The sequence below is a fragment of the Chiroxiphia lanceolata genome, chromosome 4, assembly GCF_009829145.1.
Source record: "Chiroxiphia lanceolata isolate bChiLan1 chromosome 4, bChiLan1.pri, whole genome shotgun sequence".
NCBI lineage: Eukaryota > Metazoa > Chordata > Aves > Passeriformes > Pipridae > Chiroxiphia > Chiroxiphia lanceolata.
Window position 1 is genome coordinate 29,528,821 of NC_045640.1, and position 19,168 is coordinate 29,547,988.

Here is a 19,168-nt window from a genome sequence, read left to right on the forward strand (position 1 = left end):
CCTCCTTAAAGAAATTGCTTATTCATTAAACATTATTAAAAGCTGCAGTTCAACTTTTGAGTGCCTAAAAAGGGAAAGTGATATTTAAATAATACAGAAACTGGAAATCTATTATGGAAGTAAATCCTTAATATTGCAGCCACCCAGAGTGATTATTAAGAAAGTGTTTACATACTATCAGTATATTGTTTATAATATAGATTCATAAATCTGTTGAAGAATGTAATTCATAATTTATTTTACATAAAACAGGTGAGCTGACCAAAGTAAAAAATAACCCTACAAATGAAAACCCCCAAAGTATTCAGATCTGGATTTGTTCATTGATCAGATTCTCACCTCAGCCCACAAAGAATTGTCTGGTATAGTGATTTGGGCAATCTGAGGTCAATGTAAGTTTGGACTAATCGAAAGAAAAAGGTATATGAAACTAGCTGGCATTTGTGGATTGATTTGGTAGTAGATTGGGATAATATGATTAAGATCCTGATTCAGCAAAATATTTTTTCAGCAAAAGATGTCTTACCTTTCACCATTGTCATAAAGTAGTCACTTTGGGTTTGTTGTACTTTTATGTATATAAATATTGTCCTAGAGGACTCTTTATTTTTGATGAAAATGTCTTAAAGAAACTAATTTTTCTGCTGTCATGCTTTAGACAGAATAGCATAGTACCAAAGCAAATATGAGATAAACTGTTTATCTTTTTGATCAAAGGGAAGAAAACCAAATGAACCAATATTATATAGGACACGAACAAGTTCGTTTTTCAGATGTTTCTGCTTTAATGAATTATGGCAGCTAAAGGAGCAGATATGAATATTTCACAATCTTTTAACATACCAGTAATGATTTGTAAATGTTGGGTTATTCCTTTCATGTTTCAACCCTCATCAAGCATCTCTCATTTTTTAGCTTATACATTCTTCAGAACAGAATATGTTTGCTCTGTGCCTAGCACAAAAGGGCTCTTGATCTTAATTGGAGCCTTTGGCTTCTATGGTAATCTAAGTTATTAGGGAACAATAGTCTACAAGACTGTTAGGAGTATCAGCAAGGACATTTCAAAAGGCCATTAATGTCAGTTTATGTATCATATGAGAGGCCACTACTACTTTGAAGTTATAAATAGCAGTAGAAAGATGTTATTAAACTTATAAAATTTACTTTGCTTTTGTGGGCTAGGATTTTAATAACAACAAGTTACTAATTTACAATCTGAATCTTTTGATAATATATTGGAGAGTAACTTGGTAGAAGTGTGTGTGTGTGTGTGTCTAATGTCACTTCTATTTATCCTTTCCATCACCAGTGACCTGCAAACTTCATAGAATCCTTTCGGGGATTCACATTTCAGAGTGAAATAATTCTTGATATATAGAATCACAAAGATGCTTCCTTAGACATTGTAGCATTCTTTCACTGTCATAGTGGTAAAATTTCTGATGGGGTTGAGAATGGTAGTAGTCTGTCTCATTCTTACTATAAAGAAGAGAAAGTCAGCAAAATTTGGTTTCCTTAATAATAACCAAATGAGAACTATTTTTTTCTTACTACCTCCTTTTCCAGTTTAGAGATTTAATAATATGTCTTTATATAAAAATCAATCTCAGTATAAACAAAAAATATGTAATCACAGTTCTTCTAGAAAGAACTGTAAGCTCAGAATGGCCAGAGTTATACATGTAGCAAAAACCTGAACAATGGAATTGCTTATGTGTTTTTAGCATCTTTTGCATCACATAATATCCTTTTTTTACATCCAGAGTAGAGAGGAAGGAAATAGTATACTTGTGCAGTTGTCAGATTGCTTACCAAGATTGACCTACATAGATTCAGTAAGGTTTGCATGAAGTCCTTGCTTGCATACTATATCCTTTGTCCATCATTCAGCTGTCAACCAACCTGGGAGGCTTGACAGCAGATGGAGTTGGAGTTATCATCCACTCTCTGCTCTTTAAGGCTGAACTGATGGTTTAGGAATTGTCATTCAGACAAAGGTAAAATGTTGTCCTTCCTCTGAAATAACCAGGGTTGTTAGGATAACATTCCATGTGCTCTTTTTCTTTTGTTACAGGAAATATCTAAAATCATAGGCACTGTGATAGAAAATTCAATTTGAGATAGGCAGTACAGCAATCATAAAGATTAGAAAAAGGAAGCAAATATATATAAATTCAAAAGTAGTTATAATAAATAAGCAATAATGATAAAATGGTTGTTTATAAATAACAGTTAATAAAATATTTTTGTATATGCATATGTCATTTCATGTCCTTACTGCCACAACCTGTTAATTCTATGAATGTGTCCCTTTTTTAAGGTCTTGCCTACATGAAAATCCTCTCAGTATTGTTTAAAAGTCTCCAGCTGGGCTATACGAAGCAGTTCATTAGCTCAGGCTAAAGCATGCTCACATTATCTAAAAATTTGCAAATCTTCCAACAACCTTCTTGTCATTTTTTCAGATAAGTAAATAAGTTCTTGTGTTGCTGACTTAATATCTCCATAGAAAGAAACAGTGAGGTTATGATTATTTGTGCAGGGACTGAAAACAGAGAATCTGATACCAGGCTAGGCAGATCCTGGGACTTAGATGAAGACGTTCATTCTCTGTGGTGCATACATCATCCTTACACTGATCAGGGTAATCACATAGGACTGAATTTCCTCATAGTTGGTGGGCTTATTTCATCTCCTATTTTTAGTGATCCTGGGTTTGTACCTCCTGGTATGCTGTCTTTAATGCTTAGGAGGGTTTTCCTCCAACTCCTTTCCAAGTTTTACTCACATCTCTGCTCTTAAATCCTGCTTGATACATCACCTGTCTGGGGGTCATGCCTAGTTGAGAGAACTCACTTTGAGCTCTCTTTTTTGGTAGCTAATGTTACAGTTATTTTTAAAGCCATCCTTTTTTTATTCCCCACCTTTGACTTTTCTTTTTTTGTAAGGAGAAAATGTGCTTAGTGGGAGAATACAATGTAAATATGTAGCACTACAGACAGGCCTGGATTTACAAAAAACTCAGCTCCTAGGTGATGTGATTGTGCAGCCCTCATTTCCTCCCCTCTAATCCCTATTTTGCTTTCAATAATATGTGACTATGCCCTCTGTCATCATAAGTTCTTTTTTGTGATAAGCGTAGCTTGTGCAGTTACAGTACCTATTATATAGAAAGAAACTTTCAAACTCCTGTTCAGAGACTGCAAGCTAATACAATGAAGACCAAATTTATGGCTAGGCACCTATTTTCCAGTTTTAAAGGGGCACTGTCTTGTGCTAAGCTCATCTGGGTACTTGATTTATTTCAACTAACTTAATGAGGAATGTCCTGTGAAGAATTATACCATACTTCTTGTCCTTGTCTTGTTAGATGTATCACCCAGAGGCATATTCAGAAGTCATGTAAATTTGATGATAAGGAATTGCTTCCTTTTTTCTCCTCAGTGCTCCAGATAAAACAGCTGTGAGCATAGGGATGTTATTTCTAATGAAGGAAATGAAGAAGTATTTTGTCTTCATGATAAACTAGCATAAAAGGAATGGAATATTATTTAGCTAGGGGGTTATCCAGAACTCATAACTGCACTATCTGAATATCTCTTTAACAGTGAAAGCTGTCTTGAAAATGGAAGGTCCTCTTATAATGATTTATGAGGTAGTAAATGAGCTTTTTCTTGCTAAAATCAGAGCCTAGCATTATAAGCCCATACATACCTCAGCACAGCAGGCTAGCTTGGGTATTGTATTCACAGGTTGCATTCCTGTTGGAACAACATTAACTCTGAGAGTAAATAACCGAAAGTGTTAACTCTGAGAATAAGTCATTTAGAAATGCCATTGCTTGAGGCAGTCTCTGTTTAGTGTACTTCAAGGTAATCTACATGGAAGAGTTACTACAGGATGGTGAACTAGGCTATGAAGGTTAATTTCCCAAGCAGATTTACCTTTAAGACACCTAAAACATTCTTTATCCTTTCTCTTGTAGTCTGAAATTCATCCAGCTTCCTTGAGATATGTTCTTTAGCATCAAATTAAAAGCTGAGGTCATTAATTGTCTTCTAGAAACAGTTTTAAGCGTTAGAAGTATTGATGTGATATCCTCAGATTTAATTAATAAGAATCTGACATGATTTTCAAAAAGTTGTCAGTATGTCTCTGAGGTTTACTTAATATTGTTTTACAAACAAGACATTTATATCCTCAGATATAAGCATCATCCTTTCAAGTTCGTGTTTCAGAATTATCACGTTAATAAGATAAATTATAAAGCAGATTAATTAATTTTATGCATATTATGGACATTTTTGCCTTCTTTTGCATAATCTCATGTCAGTATGATGGTTGGGAAACCTGAGTATCAGAAAAGAGAAATGAGTTCTGTCCAATGTATTAGAGCTCATCAAGCAATTAGATCAAAAATAATAACAAAAAAGTATTCTTGCAGGTACAGCTTTTATTTTCATGGGTGTAGACAGGAAAAACAGAAGAAACTTTGACAGCACTGTTTTCTATCTAAAGTATATGAGCGACAGTCCCTTTTTGGCTATGATTATTTAATGGGTTTACATGAGATATTTTCAAACATTCAGTGGAAGTTTTTACACTGGAACTCTGGCATTAGTCGTATAATTTTTTACTCTGAAACCAGTAACTGCTAGTAACTGCCAGGTGAATACAGCATTTCAGCTTATGCAGGATGGTCCAAGTGTGAAATGACGACAAGACTAAATGCCAGAATCTTCTGAACCTGTACTTTTCTCAGTTAGGTGTTGAAAAGAGCAATTACTGTGTGAAACTTGTCTAGAAGAAGAAAAAAAATGCTGTATATGCCAAGGTTGATGTTTCCCATGATGGGAATTTTCTTGTCAAAAATACTCCTTTAGCACCTTTTGTTCTGTCTTACAGAAGTTAATGTGTTTCTCCTACCTGTATTCTTAGGAAAAAAATGATGGTGTTTCTTTACTTTGGGACTGATATTGGATGATATTGTATATAGATCAAGTCTAATGAGTTCTTTTGAGGCACTGTATCAAGAAGCAAGATCACAGGGATGCTGGATTTCATCATTGATTAGCACTGGCAATTTTTAAGGCACAAAATGACAGGGCTGTTCAAGATTAACAGAGGATCCTTACAGGAAAGAAATAAAGAAAAGAAAAATAATAAGCTTTCAGATGCCTATAAGAAATGCACTGAAGTTCCTAGACTGCTTATTTTTTTGTTAGCAGAGTTCACCCCAACTGCCAATATGTCTGGTGAATGATTTTCTGTTATGCACACCAAAGTCTGTGAACCAGAGGTGTCCTTTTAATATGTATACAGAAATGAATTCATCGTTTCCAAGGCAATTGCCTCTAAATCTCTGTTCAGTCTTCAGGACTATGCCCTGTAAGATGCTTGGAAAATCCTTAGAGCAAGTCAAATTTCTTAGTGCCAGAAATTCTTTCTTGGGGAAAATCTGTTCTGGTTTAAGAGAAGATCTAATGCCTTCTTTTAGAGCTATGCAATGTAGGGGGAAAAAAAAAGAAAGAGGCAGATGTTTTGGAAATACAAAAGTAGTTCATTAAAATTTCTCAAGATAAAGATAAGCAATGTATTTTCACAGAATTAAAATTAGAGAGGTGATATGTTTGTCTCAGAAGAGAAATTAACCATTCTGGATGAGGAAATTGAAAGGTGAGTTGGAAATAATTATATGCCTATTGAAAGATAAATAAATAAATAATATATAAACATGCAATTAAAAACATCCCTCTTAATTTGGGGCTAGTACTATATTGCTCTTTAAAAGCTAATAGAAAAACTATCCTGGGAAGAGCACCAAGAAAGAAAGGACTTGTGAGTAGCCAGCTAACTAACACATGTAATGTTTTTAGTATTTGTGATGAAAGGCAATCTTTTGGGCAGCTGTTACCTTGACAACTTCAGGTAATGGATGGTTGTAGTGTTCATCTCTTCAGATTCACTTTTAACTACTAATAAAGAATTAGAACAGCTTTTCTTTTAAATGGCTTCATGTGGATTTCCAAAGATATGGGGCTCAAGGGATTAATCTGTTTCTGAGTGGCAATTTTGCATATTGAAGTGAATTTGGGGAACCTGACAAGTAGGAAAAACAAGCATATGAGATCATCCAACTTCGTGGCTGCCTTAGTGGGAAAGTTCTTAGGGAAACAAAGCACATTCTGTGTTTATGCAGTATTTTAAATGCAAGTCTTCAGCCTGTGTCTGAGCCTAGACTCACCTTGTGTGGTGTTATTGGAACACAGGCAGACTGCTGGGGAGGTCGCTGGCCTGGATGGGCTCCCGAGTTTCCCACTGTGGCATGAATGCATTCTATCCATGCCTGCCTGCTCAGGTATTTCACTGCATTCCCCATACTGCATGGTGGTACTGTTACCTGGCATGCTGGCTGAGGTCCCTGGGGGGACAGGCAACATCAGGTAGCACTGCAGCAGAAGATACCTCTTCCAGCATAGTCATGTGAACAACACATCAAGAAGTATGTCGTGTTTTAAACTGTACTCAGCAGTAGCTCTCTCAATAATTTGTTTTTACTGACTATTCGAAGTCAGCATGGTGTGACTGGTGAGCTGCTCCCTTTCCCTCAGAGGGGATAGGGATGGGCCATTTTGGCATTTTATGCTACCCTAACAACTGTTTCCTCCTGTTCCTGCTCATAGGCCCACAGTTGGAATACAAGCCTGTGCATGTTTCTGACCCTGCTTGAGAGGATGTACAGCCTGTGTTCTGTCAGTACGTTTGTTTACTGCAAAAGCAGAGGAAGCTCAGCACTAGAGAATAGGTTTTCATAGTGAACTCATGACAAGTTATACAGATATCCTTCTGGGACTTTTAGTAGATTTTCCTTTATGGAAAATACTTGTTAAATCATATGTTAGTTCTATCACACTCTGACATGTGTTTTGATGTTTATCTGCTGTAGCACTGAGGCGTTATGTTTCACATGATGTACATCCAGTTACTTAGCAGTAGAATTTAATGTCTTTTATATTAATAACGTTGTTGGAAAGTGTGAACAGTTCTTTAACAGAGCTATTAAGTCAGCCCTGGGAGCTACAGCTATTTTTATACATGAGAGATAAACAGAAAGAAGTTTAATATTGATACTGAAAATTTTATTCCGATCCATAGCACCTTATCTCTGACTGCTATGATCTATGGCATAGCCTCAGGATATGAGTTCTACAGAGATGTTCTCAGAAAATTGGGTAACTACTTGCTAAGTTCTGGTAATTCTGGCTTTTATCCATATATTAACTTCTTAGGGTTTCATGTGGTTTGTGTGTGTGTATAAGTGTACCCATATTTTAAGTTTTTGTTGTAGAAGAAATTTTTGCAATTCCCCTCTTTTTACCAACAAAAGAAAAATATTCAAGGTGCAGGACTGTGAGATTATTAAAAAGACACAAGTCTTATTCTTGGCAATGAAACAAAATTATGTAAGTAAACCCTACTGACATATTCATCAGTTTGATTTATTCTCTAAGACTTCATACAGCAGCAAAAAGGCTTCAATAGCATTTGCCTATTTGATACTGCAGCTGTTTCTGGTTAGACCACAACACAGAGGGCTATCAAAAATGACCAAGCAAAAATTGAGTAATGTTTCAAAAACATTGTCAAGAGAATCAACAAGGATGATTTCCTCTTTCTGTTCTCCTCCTTCTCTCCTGGTATCGTCTGCTTGCCATCATCATCATCTTTATCTGGCCGTCCAGGTCTCCTAGAGATCTGATGTGCTTTCTTACCAATGGATTGGAGATTCTGATCAGTGGGATGATGACAACATCTGTGGATACTGAATAAAGAAAATCTGGACATACACTGAACGCCAGTTTGAAGGCAAGTGGGTTAACAACAAGGCTTATCCTGTGTTGTAGCAGGTGCTGGTAAGCTAAATACAGTTAGGAATATATACAATTAGACATATTACATCATATCATTTGATACAGAGCCAGAGGAAGAGATCTTTCTCTGTGTTACAATACAGTAGAAACTCTGTAACACTTTCAGCAATTAGATTTGCAATGAAAAAAAATGAGGAAGTAGTTTCCACTGGCCTTAATTCAAGATGGAAATAAAGAGAATTAGCATTACCTCCTCTGTCGGGTCACTGCAGAAGGCTTTTTGGCATTCTAGCAAGAGCAGTTTGGTTGCCAGGAGACGATAAGTTAATTTTGGAAGGTAATGCCCTCCAAGCAAGTAATGCCAACATCCTAGATCAGAGTAAAATGTAATGCTCTGTAGCCAGAAGCTTGCCTTTTAAAAGGATTTAACTCTCTACCTTACTGATAATAAACAAACTGTGCTGCTGCATTGTCTATTGCTGGCAGAACAAAATCCTGAGCAGTAAAATCTTAGGGTGCTGTTAAGTAATCAGCATAAAAATAATGTTCCAGCAAGCTCACCCAGGTTAGGCCATCTGCTCACTGTGCTGGTACATATGTCAAATGACAGATTGTCAAAACTATTTTTCATGACCTTAAGATATGAGGGAGGCCAATGAAATGTGACAAGGACAAATTCAAGACAAGTCCACAATTAATGGGTGGCATTAATTTCACAATATCGGACATGGTAACTAAAGGCTTTTGGGACACTAAACATTTACTGATGCTGTTAAAAGTCTATAAACAAAACCATACTGACACCTCAGAATGGAAATGGCAGCAGAAAAATGTGAAATTAAGAAACACAAGAGGCTGTATCTCTGATAGTGGTGCCATCTATAGCAAGGCAGGAAGCATTTCTCTTCAGTCTAGCTGCAAAACTGAATCCTCGTATTTTCAAATTCAGTGTTATCAGAGTTATGGAGGTAAGACAAGGGTTTGAGACAGGAATCACTCATGAAATTGTTTGAGCTTTTCTGGGTGGAGATGGGATACACAGTCATACAGGTTGGTCTGAACTGAAAATCTGTTGAATATTTGGGAGAATGGGTAAACAGGCACATGGATTACAATGGTCAGCATGTGGTCAGTTCTAATGTTGAATGATTTTGACATATTAGACATACTAGAAAAAACTATAGAAAATATCTTGTAGGATGTGTGCACTTTGTAATCTATTTCTAGAGCAATTCTGTATGTTCTTACCTGTTTCTAAAGATGAGTGGGGAAATGACAGGATATTATGGTATCCCTGGAAATTAATAAAATTGTTTCCTTGTGTGTGCATGTGCTTATTTTCTGTAATCTGCTCTTGGTTCAGAAAAAAAGAACTGGACTCATATGCAAATTGGTAGTAGAGGAAGGGAGACTTAGAGAAACTATAAGTCACTGCTGCTTTATAAGTTTGGTGCTTTTCATCTGAAAGTTCAGCAAAGATGGGAAGTACTCTCATAGAGATTTTACAGATAGGGAAACTGAGGCACAAACCAGTCATTTTGAGTTCATAGAATCATAGAATCAGTTGGGTTGGAAGGGACCTCCGAGATCATCAAGTCCAACACCGCCGTGGTTACTAGACCATGGCACTAAGTGCCACATCCAGTCTTATCTTAAAAACCTCCAGGGATGGAGAATCCACCACCTCCCTGGGCAGCCCATTCCAATGCCTGATTATCCTCTCTGTGAAGAATTTCTTCCTAATATCCAACCTAAACCTCCCCTGGCACAGGTTAAGACCATGCCCTCTTGTCTTACTGATAGCTGCCTGGGAGAAGAGACCAACCCCCACCTGGCTACAACCTCCTTTCAGGGAGTTGTAGAGGGTGATGAGGTCTCCCCTGAGCCTCTTCTTCTCCAGGCTAAACAACCCCAGCTCCCTCGGCCTCTCCTCATAGGACTTGTGCTTGAGTCCCTTCACCAGCCTTGTTGCTCTTCTCTGGACCTACTCCAGCACCTCAATATCCTTCCTGAACCGAGGGGCCCAGCACTGGACACAGTACTCCAGATGATAAGTTACCTAGCACAGAAGTGGACTAGTAATGCAGCTCCCCTTTCAGAGTATCCTATTGATATTTTCCCCAGATATAAAAGGATTTCTGAAAAAAAAAGTGTCCCCAGCCTGAAGAAAACCTCAAAGTGTAGCATGCTGGCAAAGAATATAGAACAGTTTGCACTGAAGCTATAAAGGATCATACAGCTTCCATTCAGCATTTGGGATAACTTTGAAAAACTTTTTGCTGTGCTAAACCCCAACTCTAAGGAAACAGACAATTACAAGAGTGCAAGTGCTTCAGAAAATGACTTTTGAAGATACTATCAGGAAAAGCATAAAGGAGGATGTCATTAGACTCTTGGATGATGGGTATTGGTGATTGGTTTTTACTATTTAAAAGATGTGTAGATGTGGCACTTAGTGACACTGTTTAGTGGTGGACTTGGCAGTGCTGGGTTAATGGTTGGACTCAATGAACTTAGAGGTCTTTTCCAACCTAAATAATTCTGTGATTCAGTTATTCAATTTTTCCATGTATTGTCCTTGTTCTTACAGAAGAGAGAGAACCTAGGAGCTGATAGAAGTGGCTAAGTGAAACTCTTATATTAGAACAATAGCTGATGATGGACTTAAGGATGGCTTGCAAAAGATCTTGTTTTGAATATGAGCTTGTCCTATTTAGATAGGAGGCTTTTAAGTTGAGGAAGGGAAATCACATGGTATATGGTCCTACAGATTGTACTCTTTCGGAAACAGTCTAATCCTAGATTGCCAGTACAGTCTCTTGGCTAGCTCAGCTGTCATCAACTCTCACACTTGAATGGAAGCCCAGGACTTGCAGTACTTTAACAAATTACCCATGATGTTCTGATGTTCAGTGGATATTAGCTAAACCTTCTCTACTCTGTTTTTCATCTCTTTCCTTTCTACTTTGTGTCATTATTTTTCCAAATGTTATGGTTCTTATGGGCCATATGGTTCTTGTTTGTAGGTGTGATGCCAAACCTGTGGGGTTTTTTAGTACATTTTAGAACATTTTCATAATGTTAAGTAAACATAATAGGGCATAATTCCCTCTTCACTTTGAAGTCACTTTAGAGCATCTAAGTGTTGGATTGATTTGGCCTTCCCTTCCCTCTTGGGTATTACATCCATAGTAATTATTAGCTTCTTCCCTCTCTTTTTCTCACTCACTTCTTGCATACTGCTGTAGAAAAAAAAAATTGTTGAATGTTCAGAACTACTATTATTATTTTAAGTGATAAATTCATATACAAAAGAATATTAATGAGACCAAATTGACTTTAAGTGTCAATTATCTAATTATTCTTGGAGAGTATATTTCTGTCCTCTACTTATACTGGAAAGGAATTACTTCCTGTGTCCTCTATGTTGGGCTAAAATCTGTTGCCTTTAATATCATAAGAAGTGTACCTTTTACTTCAAAGTACTACACTGCTTTAAAGAGCGAACCAAGGCTTCCTCAGCTAGAACAAAATAATATTATCACTGCTTATTTTTTTACATCCACCTGACATAAAAATTGCGTATTAGACAAGATGGTAGATAATATACAGTGACCTGTTAGCGTGGTAGGATGGCTAATGTTTTAAGTAGCAATAATAAAATTAATTATATATTTAAAGCCATTTCTGCTGCTAATTCAATCTTGAACCAATCATAGTTTATCCAGGTAAAAGAATTTGTCCTTTTCAAAGTCCAAGTAGAAAATTTAGGAGACAAATCAGCTTGTCTTTGGCTTCCACAGAAAGCTGCTTTTTTTGCCTCATGCACAGTGCTGGATATGGGCACTGAAGATGAGGTTTGCTTTTGCCAGATAATGCCAAGCTTCCAAGTAAAAAAATTACAGTTCTTATTTAAATTTGATACCACATTTAGAAATATGATTGACCTCAGTGTAAGGTTTGTGCAATCTTAGAGTACTTTGATCCAAATGTAAGCCAATGGCTGCAGTGTTTAGAAGTATTCTGTTCAATAAATTTCTGTGAAGTCTCCTTGGAAGTCTATTGAAAATGAACTCATTCCTTAAGCTGTTTTCAAAAATTATACTTTACTCAGAGTTCTACTTGATGATTTTTGTATTTATGGATATCATTAATATTTTCACGTATAAAAAATAAAAATGGAGAAGCCTTGAGGATTTCAAGGATTTGTGATTATTATTGAAGATCCTTATGTACAGCGATGAAAATAAGTGACTAAATTTACCAGTAGAGGAACTGAAGACAATTAACATGCTGTCAGCTGCAGTATATCAAAGCTGGTGTGCAGTGGATAACTCTTTTGACAATATTTTTTTGTCATGAAACTCTGGGTCAGAAACAGAAACATTTATTTGTCTACAGCATAAAACATGTATTTGGTAAATTGTATTAGGTATTATGACAAAGGCAAAATGCCCATGGATCAGGTTATATATTTATATAGTCTTCTTTATTAGAAGGTAAGTTCTTAATTAACCTTACAGATGGAATAGTGGCAGTGGAAGGTCACAGTCTAGCCCCACTGTTCTCAGTGCAGTTCTCTCAGGTTTACAGTGGGATAGGCAGGGATACAGGTGCTGTATGAGCAGGATCAGCTCATGGGAATATCAGACATTACGCCTTATTTCTTCTCATTATTTGGGGGCCTGAGGGAGCCATGTTGGTATAATGAGACCAAGGACACTAGATAATTTTGATACGCTTAAATATCTCCATTCCAGAAGAATGTACTTGGTTTTATTAAAGTAGATACAATATGCAATTTAGTTGATAATAGCAGCATTGAGCCCTGAAATTAAGCAACACAGCTAAGGAAGGGCTGTGCAGCAAAACGTGTTTCATGTCTGTAAGCACAGACTTCAAAAACCACCTCTTCCTCTGAAATCTCTTGAAGATTGCCATCTAAAGGGAAATTTATATAACTGAACTGAATACTGGATATTTGCAAAACGCATAGGAGAATCACAGTAACGTAAGAAAGAGTTACCCTAAGATTCTTGCATTTATAATTGTTCTACAAGAATCACCTTTTCCCTCAGGAAGGCGACAGTAATAATGATGCGCCCTCTAGAAAAATACCGAAATATCTGGGCATATCACCTGTAACTCTACATCTAATTGTTCATTTTCACTATCTTCTTGTAATAGCATTTCTATTTTGCAGAACGGTGAAGATAACCCATGGAGGAATTGTATTCCAATCATGCTAACATTCATTCACACAGCTACTTAAAAGGATTTTAACAGAAGATACTTATTCACTAGGATGTCTCAATAAATTGTGATTCTGCAAAATGTACACACATGAAAATCTTCATGCGTGTGAATTGCTTCACTTGAATAGTGACTATCATTCAACAGTTACAGAGCTAAGTTCATGACTTTTTAGTCCTGTAAATTTGGTAGTTATTTCTCTAATGTTGGTAGTTCTGACTTCAGAGTGGTTGAAGAGGAGCAAAGAGTAAATCTAGGCTTTCAAAGCTTAATTCTACAGGTCCTTAGTACTTTCAAATACAAAGGTCAGCAAAATATTTCCTGATGTGTTTTGATGTTGGAATATTGTATTTTCCTCTGATCACTATATGTGGCCTTGTGTCCATACTGTAGGATGCTGTACATTAATCAGGAGTGTAGTGGGACACGTTGGAGAAGCAGCAGGAAGAAATCTGTTGCCTCTTGCCCACTTCTTCAATGAAGGTGTTCTGAAGCCTGATACAGTATTTTATTTCTGTTTTTGTGATCTCTCACTTTGATGGGGAAGTTTCTCTTGGATCTGTGGGAGTAAACAGACATTTTGTGACATACACATTTCTGAGAGAAACCATGAGAGTCTATTTGTGTACAGTGAGTATAGACACAACCTGAAATGGGACCTGAATCCCATAACGTAGCCTGAGGCCAATTCTTTTGAGGGATGTATATGTCAGAAACGTGACAAGAAGGAATTGAGATGAAATGCTGTGTTATAGTTGCCTCTGTTATTCACTGCCGGTTTGGCTTGTCGTGTGTCTGGGCAGGCACTTTAGTTGAAATGACTGTCAGAGGAGTACAGCTGTTCTGCTTTGAGGGACAGCTCATCTGGAGCAGAACAGATGCTCTGAGCTGGAGCAGAGCCTGAGCTGTGAGACCCAGCTGGATGCTAGCTGGCTCCTTGTTGGTCAAACATCTTCTCAAAGTCAGGCATACTGGGAGATGCAGCAGAGAGACACACAGATGTCTGAATGAGCTCAACCTGGCTCTGTTAGCTGGAGTTCAGGGCTGGCCAACAGAGTGTTCAACAGTGACAAGCCTGAAACTCAAAGAGGGACAAGAACAGTGTTGCCTTGAAGGGAAAGGAGATGACAAGCTATTTTTGTATACTTTGCTTTTTAACTTAGATAGCGATGTGCTAATACTTGGAACAGACTTGAGGCAGCACTGTGGCCCTAATCAGTTTGCTGGGAAATAAAAAACCATGTCCACGTGACTCCATGACACTGGGTTTGTGTGTTACTCATGCACGTCTGTCCTACATCCCGACTTCCTGAAGCTACCCAGTCAACTCCTATGTAGGTAAGAAGTAAAATATTCTTAAGGAAACAATAATTCTACAGCAACTGAGGGAAAGGGTTTTCTGGTTATACTGGTTGTGGATCATAATTGAAGGTAGAGTTTTTTTAATAACTAAAATATTTTAGAATATATGTGTTTGTTCTTTTTAAGCACGATGTATCAAGTCTTAGAAAGCCAAGTTGAAGTCTATGTAGAGGTTGTATGGGAGACCTTTTTTCATGGATTTAGCCACTAATGTTTAATGGCATTAGATAGCATTGAGACACAATTGTCACTGGGTTGTTTGCATTTTTTGGAGACTAGAGAAAGTACTAGATGAGCAGGGAGGCTCTGTAACATGTAGCTGTTATGTGTGTAATATGTAGCTGTTAATGTAGTTACCTTACTGCTTAGCTTGAGCACAGCCAAAGTTTCTTTCAGGATTGTCAATAAATCCCTAGGATATGTTATTAAAACTTAGATAAGAACCCATGAGTAATTAATTTCCAGACAATATCCAATGAGGGAGAACCCTAGGATTTCTTAAAATTAAAATACTGCACAGAGAATTGGATGAAATATTGTAAAAAACATTTGGAATACTGTGAAGAACTTTATGACACAGATCACAGCAAACTGATGTCTTTCTTTTTTCCTATGATGTATTTTCATGTAGTAAATGAATATAATATGTAAACGTGGTCCTTTATTGTACGTTTAGAAGTGCCTGTGTAGTCTTCACCACTAGCAGGATTCTAGCAGATCCTCAGCTCCCATGAAAATAAACATATAGTTCATACCTGAAGCATGATATAGAAATTGAGACCTATTTCCCTGTAAAGTTCATTTTTTCCATGAGTTAGCTACAGCCTCCTCATTACCTCCTCTATTTATTACCTTTTTTACCTCTTTACTCTGTGTCTCAATTCCAGAAGACTTTTTGGGTATATCCTGTTGAGACCCTTTCCTCACATTCAGAAGCAGCTGCTGCATGTATCTAGTAATCTTCACAATTCTTATTGAGGAAAAATAGGCTGTCCTGCTCATTGTTGACATGCAAACCATAACATATTGCAATTAAAATCTTCCTCACTGCTTCTCTCCCATGGAAAATGCTGGAAAATAGCAGCTAGGCTATCAAGGAAAATTAGTCATATTAAGAGTTTTGTCTGCTTTAGTTGAGAGTGGGCAAAGAAAATACTGGTTTGAATGGCAGATGATGTGTAAGATATGATTTCTTCTTTTGTTTAAGGAAAAATAAATTGCATTAGCCTATCAGTTCCAAACTATTCTTATAAAAGGTCTGAGGACTTTCACTTTTTTCTGCAGTGAATTACATATTTATGTTCAAATCTATTGGACATTAAGAAGAGGAAAAAATCAAAACAACTTGTCAGGAATGTCAGTTTCTGTTCAAGAAAGCTTCGTTGCAGTGGTTACAATTCTATTATTTCCCAGCATGCCAAAGCAATCAGAAGAGCTTGAAAAAGCAAACACACATTTTAAAATTATTATTCTTCCTTGAATGTCTCCAAGATTCTTTAAATAGCAAAGGCCACATTTGGATTTTTCTAAACTTCTGTTCATGAGACTCTATTATATTGGATTTAAACAGACTACATACAATAGCTTTTTATTTTTGTAAAGTACTATGAGGCCAGTCAGAGCCAGACAATGTAATTAGCATTTCTTATTCCCTGGACAGTCCCAGTAAGGCTGTTACTAACTACGGTAACATCATGGAGAATGACTCAGATACACTGGTAGATATTTTTCCATTGTAATTGGTTGCATAATTTCTAACATAAAATAAGGCAAATAATTAATGACTCATATTTTATTTAAAATATTTAAACCTTATTAACTCTTTCCGATAATTTGACAGAAATAATGAAATGAAACTGAAGTGTAAAACTCTTAATTGCTGGATATTATCAATTAAGAAATTATATATTTTTTACTAAGATGCTAATGTGAGCTTTAAGAATCAGTTTATGCAGTGGGGTAAGACAGAAAATTTAGACTAATACTCTGGCAGAGTAGAAGGCAATACTCTGGCAAAGACAGAAGGCAATGTCCCTTAGCAAAGGGACTTTGGCTAAGAATACAGAGGGGTTTCTTCCTTCAGACAGATGTAGTGCTCATTATTGAAAGCTCTGCTCTTTTAGATATTTATCTGTCTCATGGCACTAACAATTTGGCATCTGGTGAGATTTAACCACATAAGGATGGCATTCACAGAAGATAGTACATGGCTCTTGTCCTCAGCTGGCTTCTGGAAAATGTGAATAATAGAGTTTGTGGTTTTAGGGGAAAAAAAAAAAATCTACCTCTTCCTAGGAGTTAGATTTCCAAATTTAAACTATTTGGATCTTTACCTATAGAGAATTTTCTGGAAAAACCTAATCACATTATTTCAAAAATTTAGTCTTATATTCAGAGAATCAATAAAGCTGTCTTTCAGTGTTCGTCTGACACAATCTTCTTGGTAAATATATTAAGCCCTGTGTGTTGCAGTTCTGCTCAAGATGGTGAGCAAAGGGTTAGATATTGATGTCAGAGCCATTAGGGACTTACAATATATATACAGGCAGACAAGGCTAAAACAAATGGCTTGTATCCCGAGAGTAATGGCCATTCCTGAAAATGCAACCTAGAACATTTGTGGTAGGAAGCAAGGGTTGAAAAAAGCAGTCTGAGGCTGTACAACAAGATGTTGTCCCTCAGAAACTGCCACAGGGACAGGAAGTTACAAGAGAACTGTTCTGTCAGATTTTAAAAGTAGGGATTTTTATCTGCAGCTACAACTGAAGTTGCTTCTCTTTTCAAAAATGTTACTGAAAACTCACTAGAAGATGAGAAAACTCACATTTCTTTGTTTCTTTCTATCACTGATGCTTTATGCTAAATGAACGTAGCTGTCTACAGTGAAATTACTTATGCCTTTGTAGATCGCTTTGTAGGGGACATCTTTATAACTAAACTTCTTTGAAAAGTAATGGCTAAAGAATGTGATATTTCAACATGTTTCTGTTCTCCTTTTCTTTTATAGAACCATAGAATCAATAAGGTTGGAAAAGACCTCCAAGATCGAGTCCAACCATTGGCCCAGCACCACTGTGTTTACCAGTAAACCATATCCCCAAGGGTCACATCCACCGCCTTTTGGACATTTCCAGAGATGGAAATCCACCGCTTCCCTGGTCAGCCTGTTCCAGTGTTTGACAAACCTTTCCAGAAAAACTTTTTCCTAATATCCAATCTAAACCTCCGCTGGAGCAACTTGAGGCTATTTCCTCTGGTCCTGTCACTTGTTATCTGGGAGAAGAGACTGCCCCCGCACCTGGCTTCAACCTCCTTTCAGGTGGTTGTAGAGAGCAATAAGGTCCCCCCTGAGCCTCCTTTTCTCCAGACTAAACAACCACAGTTCCTTCAGGCTCTCCTCATAAAACTTGTGCTGCAGACTCTTCACTAGCTTCCTTGCCCATCTCTGGACACGCTCCAGCACCTCAGTGTCTTTCTTGTAGTGAGGGACCCAAAACTGAATACAAGATTTGAGGTACAGCCTCACCAGTGCCAAATACAGGGGGACAATCCTTCCCTGGTCCTGCTGCCCACACTGTTACTGACACAAACCAGGATGCCACAGTCCTTCTTGGCCACTTGGGCACACTGCTGGCTCATGTTCAGCCCAATCTCAACCACTGCCAAAGGTCCTTTTCTGCTGGGCAGCTTTCCAGCTACTCTTCTCCAAACATGTAGTATTGTATGGGGTTGTTGTGACCCAAGTGCAGGACCCAGCTCTTGGTCTTATTGAATCTCATACCATTGGCCTTGGCCCATCGATCCGGCCTGTCCAGATCCCTCTGCAGAGCCTTCCTGCCCTCCAGCAGATGAACACTCCCACCCAGCTTGGAGTAATCTGTGAACTGACTGAGGCTGCACTCGATCCCCTTGTCCAGATTGTCAATAAAGACATTAAACAGGACTGGCCCCAACACTGACCCCTGGGGAACACACTAGTGACTGGCTGTCAACTGGATGTAACTCTGTCACCACCACTCTCTGGGCCTGACCATCCAGCCCGTTTTTCACCCAGCGAAGCATATACCCATCCAAGCCATGAGCAGGCAGTTTCTCCAGGAGAATGCTATGGGAGACAGAATCAAAGGCTTTGCTGAAGTCTACTGTCATAGAAGGCAATCACGTTTGTCAAGCAGGACCTGCCTTTCCTTTCTGACGGCTGGGTCTGATCCTTTGGTTGTCCTGTATGTGCCACATGATGGCACTCAAGATGATCTGTTTCAAAACCTTCCCTGGCACTGAAGTCAGGCTGACAGACCTGTAGTTCCCCAGATCCTCCTTCTAACCCTTCTTGTAGATGGGCATCTGAAAATGGGGACCTCTCAGTTAGCCAGGACTGCTAGTTAATTATGGAAACTGGTTCAATGAGCACTTCCACCAGCTCCATTAGTACGCTTGGGTGGATCCGATCTGGCCCCGTGAACTTGTGTGGGTCTAAGTGGTGTAGCAGGTTGTTGACCATTTCCCTTTGAATTATGGGGACTTCATTTTGCTTCCCATTCCTGTGTCCAGCTCAGCAGGCTGGATACTCTGAGAACTGGTCTTACTGACTTTACTGAGGCAAAGAAGACATTGTGTACCTCAGCCTTTTCTTCATCCTTTGTCACTGTGTTTCCCTCTGCATCCAGTAAAGGCTGGAG

The 19,168-nt window shown here is 37.9% G+C and overlaps 1 protein-coding gene across 6 annotated transcripts in view; it reads left to right on the forward strand.

Moving 5' to 3' along the window:
* Positions 1–19,168, forward strand: part of TRMT9B (tRNA methyltransferase 9B (putative)) — a 119,909-nt gene that overhangs the window by 64,654 nt on the left and 36,087 nt on the right. Inside the window, exon 6 of one of the 6 annotated variants that reach the window (XM_032686972.1) lies at positions 2,546–2,647. The exons of 4 other annotated variants lie outside the window; for them this stretch is intronic. The gene's annotated coding sequence lies outside the window, so the exon portion shown is untranslated. Of the gene's footprint in view, positions 1–2,545; positions 2,648–7,802; positions 7,819–19,168 lie in introns of those variants that run through there. One more of the 6 variants, XM_032686971.1, reaches the window with a different exon arrangement.